This window comes from Corylus avellana, chromosome 3 (genome assembly GCF_965113065.1).
Source record: "Corylus avellana chromosome 3, dhCorAvel1.hap1.2, whole genome shotgun sequence".
In the NCBI taxonomy this organism is placed as follows: Eukaryota; Viridiplantae; Streptophyta; class Magnoliopsida; order Fagales; family Betulaceae; genus Corylus; species Corylus avellana.
Window position 1 is genome coordinate 11,932,117 of NC_142492.1, and position 13,363 is coordinate 11,945,479.

The 13,363-nt window shown below is 38.3% G+C and overlaps 1 pseudogene; it reads right to left on the reverse strand.

Moving 5' to 3' along the window:
- Window positions 1–1,657: 1,657 nt before the first annotated feature.
- LOC148586790 (uncharacterized) lies at window positions 1,658–13,056 on the reverse strand (annotated as a pseudogene).
- Between the last annotated feature and the right edge of the window lie 307 nt (window positions 13,057–13,363).

The window sequence follows — 13,363 nt, forward strand, 5'->3', positions numbered from 1 at the left end:
TTGGATAGATGAACTGTATACAACTTTTGTGACAGTCCACATCGCCTGAGTATGGAGATGAGGATGTGCTTTTATGTATACTTGTATCCTTCACCACAACAATGCGTTTTAAAGTCGTGATGATCATTATTCTATCAGAACTCCGCAGGTAAGCAAACTTATGTGAGAGTAGTATCAGGATGGGTGATCTTTTGAGAAGTCTGATTTGAGAGAGTAAAAAACAGACAATATTATGTGTCATTTGGTTTGGTGGAGTCATGCCTTTTGCTGGATTTCAATTCTCTCATGGCTTATATAGTTGGAGAAGAAGGAACTGTTAAGGAAGCAAAAGTCTAAACCTACATTTTCCCTTTTTTTATAAAAATAAAATAAAATAATAGGGTGAATGTATTAATGGCCTTAATTGCCAAATAAGATCTTCAAAATCAGGAGCCACATTGCAATGGATGAAACAAACGGTTAACTTGAACTACATTCCATTTTTAAGGGGAGAATGACAATTGCAAGCATGGGAGGAAAGAGTAATCCGTTTACATTTGTAGTGGTTAAAATCATTGGATAGATCACCATTATGTGTAGCAATTATCATGTTAAATACCATATTTTTATTTTCCAATTATTTTATAACAATTTTTTTTTTGACATGTCTGCACAAGAGATGGAAGAGGGATTCGAACTAGTGACTTTAGCTTTATTAGGCGTCACTACAAAAAATGGATTTTTTCCTGACAAGGTGTTTTTGACGTGTTAGGTGGTCTGATATGTCACTAAAATTTATTGACGTGTGTCGGGCGTTAAAATTATGGGTGTCAAAAACGGTGATTTTTTGACGTGCCACTTTTAACACGTCAATAATTTTTGACGTGTCAAAAAGTGGCACGTCAAAAAAAATTTCTGACATGTCAAAAAATTTCTGACGTGTCAGAAAACGCCACGTCAAAATTTTTTTTGACATGGCAAGAGTGGGACGTCAGAAAATTTTTTGATGTGTCAAATTGCCACGTCAATAAATTTTTTGACGTGTTAGATTTAACATGTTAAAAAATTTTCTAACGTGCCACTCCTACCACGTTAGAAAAATTTTATGAAGTGGCATTTTCTGACACATCAACAATTTTTTACGTGTCAGAAAATGGCACGTCAGGAATTTTCTGACGTGTCAAACATTATGACACGTCAAAAAATTGTGACGTGTCATAACTTGACACGTCAAACAAAAAAAATGGTCAGTTTTAAATTTTGTTTTTTTTTTCCCTCTCCCTATATATTTTTTGAATTTTTTCGGGGCTGTACCCGAATTTTGGATTATAATCTGATATACAATTTATCCATCGATCTATGCAAATAACATAATACATATCCATCGATCCATGCAAATAACATAATTCATATCCATCAACGTCGATCACGAACATACAAGTTCAATGTACATCTAACAAACTATCAACCAAAACCAACTTCAAGACACAAATAAATACATATACACCAAGTGTGAATGGTAAAACTATACACCAACCACAAATAAAGACATATACACCAATAAAACTATATTTGTTATCATATATATCTAACTACGTACATCAAGAAAACTATCACAAATACAATTACATCAACAAAATAACTTATGTACACTAAGTGCGAATGGCCAACCATTTGTTCAATCCAATTCATCATCGATATCAATAGCATCCTCTCCATGATAGCCACTAGCTGCAAATGATAAAACAAACAATCACTAAACAATATTCTAGAATATTATCAAGTCTTAATCATTAAGCAACGTTACTATGTAAACAAAGGTCATCATACTCAACAAATTCAGATTTATATCTATACCCCAACATATTTTTGTAATCAAATCAAATGGACATCACATTTTAGAAGGACCATAGTGGTCCATCTCACAATACCAGACACTTCAAATGCAAAGCTCTAACCCATGTCCACCACCAAACCAACCATGATATAAACCAAATTCAACAGGATTTGCAACATCATTAACAAAAATCACTACAACATATCCAAACTTTAAATTTAGAAGTGCACATATATATAGGGACAGTTCTAAAACCACATTAACCATTAAAAAATGTCATTACCTGATCCACTATTGACCGACGATCTCACAATCGCAAAGGGTGGGGAAGCTTTGTCTGGCGCTCCCTTATATTGAGTCACCTTGGACGCAGAGCTCGACCGTATCATTTCCTTGAGCTGGCGAAAACGGGCCTCAAACATTGCTGTCATCTTAGCTTCATTTTCCGCAAGATGCGCCACCATTTGAGCCTCCTTTTCAGCCAACTGCGCATCTTTCACAGCCATCTGCGCAGCCACCTACTCTGCCACTTGTAGAGCTACCTGCGCAGCTGTCTGCTCTTGCTCTGGGGCCAACCGCGCATCTGCCTGCGCCTGCTCTGCCACCAACAACGCATCCATCTGTGCCTTGTGCTGTGCCCTCTTCGCCTCAAGCGCTCTGTCAAGAAGTTCTTGTGAGATCGTAGAGTGCCCGGTGTTTTGTGACCGTGCCTATGACAGTGTATAGTATGAGTGTATGGTGCCCCGCATAGGTAGAATATTCGGTCCAACTTGCCGAACTCTACTAGCGTACTTAGGCTTATTTCCAAGCACCTGGGCGTACGCGTAGTTCGGTGCCCACCTGACTGTCTTTTCTGTCATGCTCGATGATGCTGCAGGGTCAATGGGTATAAGCTCCTCCATCCTCTCCTGTATGTTACATTAATTATTGGGTCAGTAGGTCATACAATTGTTAATCACAAATAAATTATCACACATATATAAGCAAAACAACATATGAAAGGTGAGTAGCATACACATCTCTCCTTGACTATGTCATTCGGATATCGACCATCCTTTTTCTTGTGTGTGCGAATGTAAGACTGTGCTCGTGTAGGAGGAGTGCCCACACTTACGGTCTGCCGAAAAAATAGAACATATATATATATCAAATGTTTACATCTATAAGTATAGGGTAAAGTACATACCGCCTTATGTGTCACCCTGGTGTAGCTCTTCAACCCGGTGCAATGGGGCATATTGTTCAATGCTCGCAGGCTCTTTATATACGCAGCATACTGCTACACAATTAACATTCTTAATATGTTAATACTAACACAATTACAATTAATGAAACTACACAAAATTATAGTATGTGATAAGGGTCGAATGTTGCACACTCAAGCGCCTTAATTTGCATATATAAATTCCTTAGCATTGTTATTTGTTTAATTTTTGTTTTGTTTTTGTGTTTCAGGTTTTATTGGGCAAACCATTGAAAATCGGGCTTAAAACGCAAAAGCTGGAGGCATTCTGGACTTAGGATCGAGTGCAGATGCACCTGTGATCGAGCGCACTACAATGAGCCCACATCCCTGTGATCGAACGCACTACACTCGAGCACACATCCTTAGGATCGAGCGCACACGGGCGTATAGTGCACAACAAGAATCCTATTACAGCTTGGAATTGGTTTTTAGTCTCCCAATTGGACTGGGAGACTGACTTCTGGTTTTCCTAGTGTTTTTAGGGTTCTCCTAGTCCCTATAAATAGGCCTCTAAACATTGTAAACAGACAGATCGCTTCCTAGAGCTAGAAATCAGAAATTTTTCTTTGGAGCTTAGAAGATCATGAGCGGCTAAACCCCTTCGTCGGGTGTTGATGTAACCCTATTCAAGCACAATGGTTTGATTGTATTTAATTTCTAGATTTTCAATTTATGCATGTTGATTGTATAACTATGAGAATTGGTACCTTTTGATTCTGTTCTTAATTATTAAATGAAATTGTTCTTAAATTCCAAAATCAATACTTGTGAAATTCTTCTCTTGTGTTAGAAAGTATTTTACTTTTATTGATCTCAAATCATTCTTGTTTTCTGTGATTATGAGAATGATGGTTATATAATGGTTTTAATTAACATATGATCAATAGGATTTGATAGGCCATGCCTAGGGAAGACGGATTGTATTACACCCTAGTTTAGTCTAATTTAGGTAGACAGTCTGTGCCAACCGAAGATGTGTTATACTTATTCAATGATTGTATGTGTCCTGTTAAAGAATTTGATAATTTATACCTAGGGAAGAAGGGTCGTACCGCATCTTAGTGATTAGGTGGACGATCCGTGCCAACCGAATTATGCTTATTCTTTAATAAGGTAGTTTCTTGTTTATTTATAACATGCATAGATTGAATTTCTGGGATTAATTATGATTAGCCATTATCGTGCAGATAGAGGTGAAGTCAATACCCTACGCTTTCTCGCTTATTTTAAATCTCTTTTATTTTCATGCACTTTAGTTTTAAAGAAAATCAAATCAATTCTCTTTTTAATTAAGTTAATTTTGATCTTTCGAATTTGATAACAAAACCCCTGCATTCCTTGAGGTTCGACACCCTCTCTATAGCCTTATCCTACAAAGATTCGTCCTATTGCGAGTGATTATTTTTATAATTGATATTTTTGGTCACAAAAATACCATATCAATTTTTGGTGCCGTTGCCGAGGATTGCTTAACGGTTTCATTATCAAATTTTAAGGATTAATTTGAGCTTAATTTTTATTTTTCTGTTTTTCTTTATTTTATGGTTCTAATTTAATTCTGGTTTTTTTTTTTTTGGTTTTGTTGAGTTCTTCACTCAAGTCCGTAGCTGCCCATCCCTGTGACTGCGATCAAGCACAAGTACGTACTCTAGCAGGAATTTAGCAAGCTGCGCTCGAGCCTTCCACTCCTGCGCTCGCACCCATTTGCGGCAATACGCTCAAGTGCACTCTGCAGTGCGATTGAGCGCACCAGTAGTAGTCTGCATCCAAACTCCTGCGCATCTAAGGGCCGTTTGTGAGCTTCAATTTTTTTTTTTTTTTTTTTTTTTTTTGTCTTAGTTTGTCTTTATTTTTTTGTTTTTGTTTTTATTTTCTTTTTTAGTTTATGTCAGGTCGCCGTTCTTTGTCTTTGCCATTAATTACTTGTGACCTCGACATTGAACACACTCTTAGACAACTTAGAGCCAAAATGAATTCTAAATTGCTAAGAGCACACACCACTAAAACCATGGGTGACCATGTGGTTTTGAGAGATCACTATCTCCCTACCACTTACACTACCCCCACACGTCTTCGGCTGCCGAAAATTACGACAACCCACTATGAGATTAAGCCTATCACTATACAGAGTTTACCTTCTTTCCTAGGGCTTAGCACTAAAAACCTTTATGACTTCCTCAGTGATTTTAAAGCAATCTGTTCTACAATTAAAATGACAAGATTCACTGAGGACGCCCTAAGGATGCGTCTCTTTCCTTTTTCCCTCAAGGAAAAAGCCGAACATTGGTTCCAGTTCTTAGCACCTGACTCCATCACTTCTTGAGCTCAATTGCAACAAGAATTTCTTGAGAAGTATTTTCCCATAGGAATGACTAATGACGCTAGGAGAGCTATCACTAGCTTCTCCCAGTGTGAGAGAGAACATTCCCATGAGACCTGGGACAGGCTAAAGGACTTGCTTAGATCATGCCCACACCACGCTGCCCCAAAATGGCAGTTAGTTCAGAGTTTCTATGATGGTTTGACCGAGTCCAATAGAAATATGGTAGATGCATCTTGTGGGGGAACATTCATGTTGAAAAGTGAAGATGAAGCATGGTCCATGTTTGAAAATTTTAGTAATAATTCTCTTCAGCAGGTTTCCATCAGACGGAGGGCACCGACATCTAAAGCACCAAAGACAAAGAGTCTTTTTAGAGCAGGACATTCCTCAAACATGGCCACCCAAGTAGTTGATGCTATCACCAAGAAGCTAGATCAATGGATGACTGCTGGTTTTGCTGCTAATACTGCTCTTATGCACACACTACCTGAACCATGCTCATTTTGTTCTAGTCCTATGCATCATGTAAATGACTACTCTACTGCTGGAAATTATATTGATGTTTCTAATGAGCAGGTTAATGCAGCTTTCTCAAGATCGGGTAGTGATCCGTATTCCAATACCCACAACCCGGGGTGGAGAAATCATCCCAACTTCTCATGGAAGAATCCAAATTTAGGCAACTCAGCCCCAGGGCCGCACAATCAAGCTCAATCCAACAGGCAGCCCTACCAACGTCATTTCACTTATTGGCCTCCACAGCAGCAATACCAGGCCACACCATCTCCTCGATCGGATTCCGACTTCCAAGATCTGATGTTGAAAAGTCAAGATCACTTGTTGAAAAGTCATGATCAGATGTTGAAAATTGTGAGTGAGATAAGTCAGACTGTGAAATCTCAACAGGAGACAGTGAACTCACACTCCCAATCCATTGCTAAGCTAGAAGCTCAAGTAAGACAACTTGCGCCCTCAACAAGAGGGATGAAGGAAAGCTTCCAAGTCAGCCAGTTACCAACCCTAGGGGACTATACATGGTAGAAGGAAGCACGTCTCATCTGGAGCAAGTGCAAGCTGTCACCACATTGCGAAGCGGAAGACTGGTTGACAATCATGTGGAAGGAAAGAAGGATGAGCAAATTGAGGCTCTATAGAATCTGCATCAGGACAAGGGTAAACAAGTAAGCATCGAGGCATCTTCATCATCTGCCCCCACTCCTGAGGTACCATATGAGCCTAAGGTCCCATTCCCAAAGCGGCTTAAGGCACCCTCCCACTTCGGGAAACAAGGAGAAAAGATACAAGACATGATGGAAAACTTCAAGCAGGTTCAAATCAACATCCCACTCCTTGATGCCATCAAGCAAATTCTAGCCTATGCAAAATTTCTCAAGGACTTGTGCACTCAAAAGAGGAAGAATCGGAAGCACATTCCCAAGAAGTCATTCTCACCGAGCAAGTAGCTCTCTGATTCAGCATAACACTCCTCCAAAGTTCAAAGACTATTGAGCACTTACAATTTCGTGCGTCATCGGAAACACTGAGATTGAGAAAGCTCTCCTCGATTTAGGAGCTAGTGTTAATTTCCTTTCATGCTCGGTATATCAGAAATTGGGCTTAGGGGAATTGAAACCGACAAGTACTATCTTGCAATTGGCTGACCGCTCGATCAAGAAACCCCGTGGGATTGTGAAAGATGTCATTATCAAGGTGGACAAGTTCTACTATCCAGTTGACTTTATAATTCTGGACACATAACCGATCTTAAATCCAGAGAAACAGATTCCTGTCATCCTTGGGAGTCCTTTCCTCACCACAGCCTGCATGCATCAATTGCCGGACCGGAGTAATGAAGATCTCTTTTGGGAATATGAAGATCAAATTGAACATCTTCAATGCCTTCTGGAATGCGCCTGATCAAAATGCATGTTTCTTCTTGGATGACTTTGGAGAAACTGTTGAAGACCCACCTCCTGATCCTCTATCTGAAGTCCCATCATGGGGCAACCCACCGGAGCCTATGCCTCTCACTTCAAGTACTCCACCACCTGATGACAACTCCATAGGGGACATATTTCATTCAGAGGTTGCTGAAATGGATTTCATTGGGGTGAAATTTTTTTTGGCAAATTCCTTGGCTACCCCAGTTTTTGAAAACTCCTATAGAGACAAGAGGTTGATCATGAAACCAGTTCGGGACAAACACCCTAAACATCGTCTTAGGGAGCATCAAGACCTATTAGCTGAGAGAAGTAGTTTCATCCAAGAGGAATCCTCTTCCTTGTGGAGTGTTACATGATCATAAAGAAGAAGGGATGGAAGAGCTTGCTTGGATTTCTAAAGGATCGAGGTAAGATCCTTCGGAACTCGTACTTCCATTGAGAAATACCTCATAGGATCAAGTGCAGGCCTTGTGCGCTCGACTTCTCACTTCACCATGGTACATGATCTCTATCCAGGTTTATTTTATCCATTTTTGCTTCATTATTTGATTATAATTTTACAAAAATGTATGCATTTGATTGGCATTTGGTTGGAGTATCACCTTTTTTTTAGGACATGTGTTTTTGCATTCAAGTTTGGGGATATGATATGCCCCCATCTGCTCATTCAGGTATTCCTATACTCTTGATCTTATTCTTTAGTTCTATCCATACATTGGGGACAATGTATGATTCGAGTTTGTGGGTATGGAAAAACAAAACACGGACCATTTTTGTTGTTATGTCATTCTTAAGCATATGGTTGAGCTTTGATTTTGGTTTGAAATTCATTGATAAGCTTAAAGTTATGAACACATGATCATATGACTTAGAAATTTTGAATCTTGTTACTTACTTTTGGCAACATGAGATGCTTCTTGTTTCAATTCAAATCTATCTTGATCACACTAGCACATGTATGTGAGGTATTGAGACCAATTATGTTTGTTTTCAATGTCTTGAATTCTGTTGGGTGACATAATGGATGGATAAACTTTGGCATGCTATATATATATATAAAATCAAGTTTGAATTTTTCGTTGAGTAACCGGACCTCTTGCCTCATTAAGCAGTGAGTATTCGCGTCAAAAAGTGAAATTTTTGGGTTGATTAATAAAATGGCTAACTTAGCGTCGTAGCCTTTTTTAACTCGAGTTAGTAAGTCCTTAGGGGTGTCTTTACACTTAATGCCCTAAAACCATTTGGTTTGAGAGACATTGGCCTAAAACTCGATACATGGGTCAACTAGAAAGCTTAAAGAAGCTAAGCATTGCAAAGCCTACAAGAAACCAAAAAAAAAATGTATGCCTTGGTTGTTTCATTTGATATGAAGTCCAATGAATTCTGAGATGTTGATTCATTTATATTGGAATTATTTTGAAGCTTCATGATTATGTGTTAGTTCACTTTGCACTAATTGAAATTTGTGTATCTCAATCTGCCATTTGTAAATGGTTTGAATTGTAAATTCCTTGGATTTTGAAGATGAAGTTTATAATTTTAAGCTTGCTAATGAATGAGAACCATTATTTTTGTGATGCTTTATCCTTTTGAATGACATAATGATGACAATGTTTATGAGTATCATTCCTGGAAAACCCTCACGAGATTTCACTCGTCCTCTAAGGAATGTCTAGGGGTTTAAAAGGCTTGTTGCATATGCTAAATGCAATCGTACATCCCACGAAAGATGGATTTATCTTTTTGTTTTTCAGTTTATTTTTTGTTTTGTTTTGTATTGCTAAGGGACTAGCAATATAAGTTTGAGGGTGTGATAAGCGACAAATATTGCACATTCAAGCCCCTTAATTTGCATATGTTAATTCCTTAGCATTGTTATTTGTTTAATTTTTGTTTTGTTTTTGTGTTTCAGGTTTTATTTGGCAAACCATTGAAAATCGGGCTTAAAAGGCAAAAGTTGGAGGCATTCTGGACTTAAAATCTAGGGCAGATGCACCTGTGATCGAGCGCACTGCGATCGAGCCCACATCCCTATGATCGAGCGACTGCGCTCGAGCGCACATCCCTAGGATCGAGCGCACATCCCAATTGGACTAGGAGACTGACTTCCAATTTTCCTAGGGTTTCTAGGGTTCTCCTAATCCTATAAATAGGTCTCTAAACATTGTAAACCAACAGACCGCTTCCTAGAGCTAGAAATTAGAAATTTGTCTTTGAAACTTAGAAGATCATGAGCGGCTAAACCCCTTCGTGGGGTGTTGATGTAACCCTATCGAAGCACAATGGTTTGATTGTATTTAATTTCTAGATTTTCAATTAATGCATATTGATTGTATAACTATGAGAATTGCTACCTTTTGATTATGTTCTTAATTATTAAATGCAATTGTTCTTAAATTCCAAAATCAATATTTGTAAAATTCTTCTCTTGTCTTAGAAAGTATTTTACTTTTATTGATCTCAAATCATTCTTGTTTTCTGTGATTATGAGGATGATGGTTATATAATGGGTTTAATTGACATATGATCAATAGGATTTGATAAGCCATGCCTAGGGAAGACGGATTGTACTACACCCTAGTTTAGTGTAATTTAGGTAGACAATCCGTGCCAACCGAAGATGGGTTACACTTAGTCATTGATTGTATGTATCCTGCTAAAGAATTTGATAATTTATACCTAGGGAAGACGGGTCATACCGCATCTTAGTGGTTAGGTGGACAATCTGTGCCAACCAAAGATAGATTATGCTTATTTTTCAATAAGGTAGTTTCTTGTTTATTTATAACATGCATAGAATGAATTTATGGGATTAATTACGATTAGCCATTGTTGTGCAGATAGAGGTGAAGTCAATACCCTACGCTTTCTCTCTTATTTTAAATCTCTTTTATTTTCATGCACTTTAGTTTTAAAGAAAATCAAATCAATGCTCTTTTTAATTAAGTTAATTTTGATCTTTCAAATTTGATAATAAAACCCCTGCAGTCCTTGTGGTTCGACACTCTCTCTATAGCCGTATCCTACAAAGATTCGTCCTATTGCAAGTGGTTATTTTTATAATTGATATTTTCGGTCACAAAAATACCACATTAGTATAACTCATGACCTACCTAGTTCTTCTTGCTACACCATTTATCCAACAAGATCTCCAAATCGACGGGGTTGTACTCGGAGAACCTTTCTTGCCCCACTCTCGCTTGTACAGTGTCGGGAGTATTGTCTGGCTGAATGGCAAGAACTTTTTTTAATTCGTGCCTCCAAGTCCTCAGCTTGGTGCCCATATCTCGAAACGTGTCCTTCTTTACAGCAACCATATTGCATTCGGGCGGGAAAAAAAAGTCTACCTACACAAGTTCAAAATTGATAAATTAAAAAAACCAAAAATATGTGTATATGTATATACATATAAACACAAATATATATGTACAACTTAGAGCATATATATACATGCATTAGGAGTGTTTGACATAATAAAATACACATACCATCAAGGAGTCCCATAGATCCTCCTTCGTACGCTCCGGTACCTTCGTCCAGTCGTCCCGTATTCAAACATAATTTCCACTCCTTACGACCTTACCGGTCATTCATTTAAACCTCATAGCGCTAAATCCTATAGGCTGCCATGAAGTATTGTACTCGAGTACGATCCTTTTCCTGGCGGGGACCCCCGGCAACCTGTGCGAGTCAAGAATGGTGAACACCTCTAAACTGACGTTTCCATCTGGATCGATACCTAACAGATGTAAGTTATTTTGAATTAAATACTAACTACAAGTAATTAAGACTTATATGTTTGTATTTTGGGCATATACACTTACTTATCGTCCGGACCTGATAAAGGCCTAACCGGCCGGCGGGAGCAGGGTCACTGGGCTGCGAGTCATCCATGGCACCTGTCCCACCAGTCATGTCTTCTGGGGGCTGTGTCTCACTGTCGTCTGTACCTGCTTTGTTTTTTTTTTTTTAATATGTTTAGAATTTTATGAATTTTTAGTTGCATTGAAATATAATTGATATCACACTAATAATATTAGAAACTAATGCTTTGATAATCAAAATTCACAGGTTTCTTCTTGTTATTAGGGCTGAGTAGATTCACTAAGTTCTGAGTTTCGACCGAGACCGACCGAGACTAACCATGACCGACAAGAAGACAGACGGTAGGTGGAATGACTTTTTTTTCGACATTACCGACCCAACTTTTACCGACTTGTAAAACGACGTCGTTTTGATATTCATTTTTAATATTAGTAAATATTCGTTATATTTTCCTAACAAAACTCGTCTAGCTCAGTTGGTTGAGCGCATGCTAGACGCCTATTGGTCGTGGGTTCGAGCCCCATGATGGTCACCTTTTAGTTACATTTTTACTTATAAAAATAAAATATTTTTCTAGTCAAAACGGCGCCGTTTTGTCTTGAATTTGTGCCCTATATAATCACATTTAGAAGCTCTCTTCCATTTCCCCTAACCCTAGTCGTCACTCTCATCTTCCTCTCTTTGTCATTCTCCTCTCATCTCTGCCTCTCTCTCACTCTCCTCTAATCTCTGCCTCTCTCTTACTCTCCTCTCATCTTTTCCTCTCTCTCTATCACTCTCACTCATGACTCCACCTCTGTGTTTATTTTTATTTGATTTTATTTTTTTGCTATTTGGTTGCCGAGAAAGTGGAGGAAAAGAGGTATTTTCTTGCTAAGCATATTTTAGAATTTAGACTCGAGTTTCTGTGCCTTTTTTGGTTCAAGTTGTGTTCCCTGATGGAGTATTTTTAATCTGATTAAGAATTCTTTTTCTTTTTGATGTTTGGTTGCCGAGAAAGTGGAGGAAAATTTCTTTTTCTTACCGATTGGGCTTGATTTTTCTTGCTGATTGTGACCCAGCCCAAACCGACATTATCGACTGTCACCGTAACCGACTCAGTAGTGACGGTCGGTGGTGGTACAAATCATTGTCGGAAAAAGTCGGTGAATTTACCGATTTTACTGACTTTGGAGCAGAAGCAAAAAATTCCTACCGTAACTGACCGACGCTCAACTCTACTTGTTATTATCTTCATTTTAAACTACTCACATGAGAACAAATATTTTAGCATGTTTTAATTTATATGGAATAAATTAAAATTAAGAGTCTTATCTTTTTAATTGATCTGAATGTTTTTATGGATTTTTTTTTTTTTTTTTTTTTTTTTTTTTTTCATTTGTATGATTTACTCCAATATTTTTTTTTGGAATTTTTTGCTTTTGAAACCAAAATAAGACACAAATTTATTTGATTGTTGTCCATAAAAGGAATAAAAAAACTTTCAAAAGACCAAAGAGATAATTTCAAAAACTTTCAAAACTTTCAAACTTTCAAAAAAACTTTCGTCCGTACCTGCGCTAGGTTGGCCGTATAGCCACTCCACATGGACATGAGAACTCAGCCCTAACTCGTTGCACGTTGGCCAGCGAGTTGGATGAAATGATGCATCTGTGTTGTACGGAGACGAATCAGGCCGATACCCCATCTGGGCCAAGCCTGTCGGATAGTATGGATTATGGACAGGGATCTCCCCTTCCACATTACCTGGAAGTAATGGTCGATACCCTTCATGCTGCCTCATAAGTTGAGCAACGTCTTGTTGTTCATTGTCATCAAGGTGGTCCGATGGAAACCCATGCGACATAGACTGCCGCACTGAAGACGAGGGCCTTCGTACTCTTGTCTTCCCCCTAGTAGTCATGGTAACCTGCGAAAAATAGCACGCACCCAATTAATTACATATATAATGTATGAAATATTCACTACCATATGTAAATGACTGACATATTAAAAATAAGATATATACCAGATTTTACCCAATGTACAAATTAATTAATTGTGTTGATGTAATGTGTAGCAAACAACTACCAATCAATATATATATATATACTGCGCTTCCACCCCCTCTCGTTGGTATCAGAGCCATAAGAGTTCCGATCTCTTTGCTGCCTTGATGTACACCCTGCTCTCTTTCTCCCTCCCTGAGTATAGTCTTGCTCTTCTCCTTT